Here is a 4,100-nt window from a genome sequence, read left to right on the forward strand (position 1 = left end):
GCCCAGCGTCCCTTTTTAAAAAAGTCTGGCGGGGCGGGGCCGCTGTCCCCCTCACTCTCGCCCCGCCCGCTCTGGGCCGGTGAGGGCGGGAGAGGGGCCCCACACCCCTGGCTCCCTGAGTGACCTCACCTGCAGTCTGTGCAAGGATCCCGCCCTGCAGCCCTCCTTTCCAGGCCCAGAAACGCTCCAAACGATAACAAAAATATCAATAATTAACATTTATTGATCATTTGCTGTGTGCTGGGCACTGTACTAAACTCCGCGTGCATTATCCTCCCAGCAGTCCTATGGCTAGCCATTATTAATGGGCACAGTCTACAGATGAGGAGGTAAGGACACGAGGCGCTCAGGTGGAGCCCGAAGAACACCTGACCTCTGATGCCCATGCTGGTGTTGTGCGCGGCCGCAGAGGCAATGCAGAGTGGCTGAGAGCAGCCTTGGTTTTGTTACCTGGGCTCCGCTCCGGTCTTGGGCATGGCACTTACCCCCTGTGCCCCGTTTCTTCATCTTTAAAATGAGGGTGCTAATAGGACCTGCTTCAACGAGTTGCTGTGGAAGAAGAGTGTCTGGTACATTCTAAATGCTGTTATTGTTATGAATAGGCTGTCACTTGCTCCACTCCTGCCGTAGGATCTTTTCTTGGGAAACCGGTCTTGTTTCAGAGGCTCAGGACTGGCTCTGCTGTTGGGGGAGCAGAGGAGGAGAAGCTGGAGGAGGGCCTTGGAAGCCATCGGGTGTGGCCCTATGCTCCTGGGTACTCCTGCTGTAGGAATTGGGCCAGAAGGCAGTCACACCTCCTGTCTGGGCATGTTTTATTGCCTGTAAAAGGGAAAAGCATTACCTGTCTTTCTCCTTTATCATTCACTCACACGATCCACTTCTTGAGCACCCTTATATGTCAGGGACCATGCTGGGGGTGCTCCAAGAATGCCTTTACCAGGCCCCGTAGTTTTTAGAATGGTGGGGGAGACCCATCAAAGAATCCTACTAATGTCCGAAAGAGTTCAACTGTGGAGAGAGCTTTAAAGGAGAGGAACTGTGGGACTCCAAGGCTGCCCTTCGGGGTCCTGGCCAGGTCTAGGAGGGGCAGGGCCAGAAAAGGCCACCTTCCCTGACAATAGCGCAGCTGAATGGATTTCTGGAGGCAAGCTCTGTGCCGTGACCCACAGGCCTGAATTTTGGGGCGGTGGAGCTCCGTTTCTGGCTACCATGACTATGTGTGGGCTTGTTGCTGGCTAATTGACCATCCCCCACCTCCCCTGAGCCAGAAAGTGTCCTAGGTTCACAATGGGTAGATGCTGGCTAGATACTGGTGGACTGAATGAGGCCTGCACCCGTGCCTCTAGAACCATTACCACCCTGTGGTCATCCTAGAGGTAGGAAATTCCACATTAAACATACAAGCCCCCTGGGTTGGCTCCCTCCCCTCCCCACTAACTACACAAAATCTTGGCCTGTATATCGGCTACAAGAACAGAAGCATTCCTAGCTGAAATGGTATTGTTCTTTCCTGGAGAACGAAGAACGACAGACATAAGGCCAAGTTCCTTCAGCTGGGAATGGGACAGGGTGTAGACCATTCCAGAGCTGGAGCCTGTGGTGCTCACTAGACCAGAGGCCTCTTGTTCGTCTTCTTTTAAAATTTATGTATTTGAGAGAGAGAGAGAGAGAGAGAACATAAGCAGGCTGAGGGACAGAGGGAGAGGGAGAGAATCCCAAGCCAACTCCCTGCTGAGATCATGATGCTGAGATCACGAGCTTAAATCCAGAGTCCAGTGCTTAACTGACTGAGCCACCCAGGCATCCCTAGACCAGAGGCTTCTTTTAACTCCTTTAAAACCTAGCTACAATCTGGTCATCGCTCTGCACAGAGCCATCCAGGGGTTTCCATTTCATTCAGTGAAAGCCAAATCATTAAGAGGGCCCTAAGACCATGTGCCCTCTCTGACCCTTTCCCTACACCATCCCTTGTGCTCCTTTGCTCTGGCCATCCTGGCCTCCTTGCTCCTCCCATCGGTCCAGCAGGCTCCTGCCCCCAGGCCTTTGCATTTGCTCTTCTCTCTACGGGAAACGCTCTTCTACCAGATATCCGTGTGACTGGCTTCCTCACTTCCTTCACACCTCTGCTGAAATGTCACCTGACCCTTCTAGATAGAATAGCAACTCCCCTCCCCCACCTCCTGGCACTCCCTAACCCCTTACCTCGTTTATTTTTTTCCATTGCATTTGCACTATGTGAATTATTATAACTTTCTGGTTTCTTTGTTGTCCATCTCTCCCTACTAGAAGTGATGGCAGGGGCTTTATTTTCTTTGCTCCTGTATCCCCGGTGCCTAGAATAATGCCCAGCACAGGGTAGATCCTCCAGAAGGACTCTGGAGTCCAGAGTCCAGGAATCTACACCTACAAGGAAGCCCAGAGATCATATCTTTGCCTACTCACCCTTTTAAAAGGTGAGGAGGGGCGCCTGGGTGGCGCACTTGGTTTCGGCTGAAGTTGTGATCTCAGGGTGGTGAGAGCAAGCCCATGTCGGGCTCCGTGCTCAGCGCGAAGTCTGCTCAAGACTGTCTCTCCCTCTCCCTCTTGCCCCTCCCCCCTCAAATAAATAAATCTTTATTTTATTTTTTTTAAAGATTTTATTTATTTATTCGACAGAGATAGAGACAGCCAGCGAGAGAGGGAACACAAGCAGGGGGAGTGGGAGAGGAAGAAGCAGGCTCACAGCGGAGGAGCCTGATGTGGGGCTCGATCCCATAACGCCAGGATCACGCCCTGAGCCGAAGGCAGACGCTTAACTGCTGTGCCACCCAGGCGCCCCATAAATCTTTAAAAGTAAATAAATAGGGGCGCCTGGGTGGCTCAGTCGTTAAGTGTCTGCCTTTGGCTCAGGGCATGATCCCCAATTCCTGGGTTCGAGCCCCACATCAGGCTCCTCCGCTGGGAGCCTGCTTCATCCTCTCCCACTCCCCCTGCTTGTGTTCCCTCTCTCGCTGGCTGTCTCTCTCTGTCAAATAAATAAAATCTTTAAAAAAAAAGTAAATAAATAATAGATAAGGAAATTGAGGTCCAGAGAGAGAGAGAGCTAAAAATTCCTGCCCTTTCAAACCTTTAAAGGACAGAAGTGATTGCAGAGGAAGAGCTATGTAGGACTTAATTCCATCAGAATTAAAATCCTAAATTAAAAGGTCAACAGAGGGGGTGCCTGGGTGGCTCAGTTGGTTAAAAGGCAAACAGAAAACAAAATATTCCTTTTAGTTAATATTTTAAGTATATTTGATAACAACTTAAGATCTCTCCCTCACCCATCAGGCAGCTAGCTAAAAACCAAGCGCCAAGAAGCTGGAACATGGAACCGTGTGTGAAACGCACATGTGAGCTCTTCTCTGGCTTTTGAATAATGAAGGAAATGCTGTGCCTTCGCTTTTGTTTTTTGGGGCCAACACATTAGCAGAGATTTCGTTTTAAGGGAGAACGCCCAAAGCTGGTAAGGCTTGTGTGAAGCCAACACAGCTGAGGGAGTGTAAATGTACCCTTTCAAGAAACAGGTGGCTAACATTGCATCAAGATCCTTAAATTCTCTAGTTTCTTTGAGGCTCTAGCCTAAGGAAATAATCTGAAGTACCAAAAGAAAAAAAAAAGCCTTATGAATCAAGACATTCTCCATCCCATTATTGGCCATCGTAAAAAAATTGTAAACAACGTATTTGTCTAACAAGCAGGGAATTCGCAGAGAAATTATAATAGATCCATTCAATGGCTATTCACCATTAAGATGATATATTCAAAGAGATCGTAATAATATAGAAAACTGCTCATGTCACCATTTTTATGTGGAAAAACTAGAGAACTTTTTGTCCATATGGTATAGAGAAGTATGCTGAGTAAAGACGGGAAGACACTGCACCAAGATATTCACAGAGATTCTCTTTGGGGGAGAGGCAGTGAGGTCATATTTTCTTCTCTTCTTTCTTTTTAAAATATTGTCAACTCTTCTAAAATAGGCATGTATTTTAATCATGGAAAATATCACATTTTAAAAAATCTGATGACGTTCCTCTACTTTAAACCCATTCTGGGTCAGTTGCCAAAAATCAATTTCA

This window comes from Ursus arctos, unplaced genomic scaffold (assembly GCF_023065955.2).
Source record: "Ursus arctos isolate Adak ecotype North America unplaced genomic scaffold, UrsArc2.0 scaffold_24, whole genome shotgun sequence".
NCBI classification, from domain to species: domain Eukaryota; kingdom Metazoa; phylum Chordata; class Mammalia; order Carnivora; family Ursidae; genus Ursus; species Ursus arctos.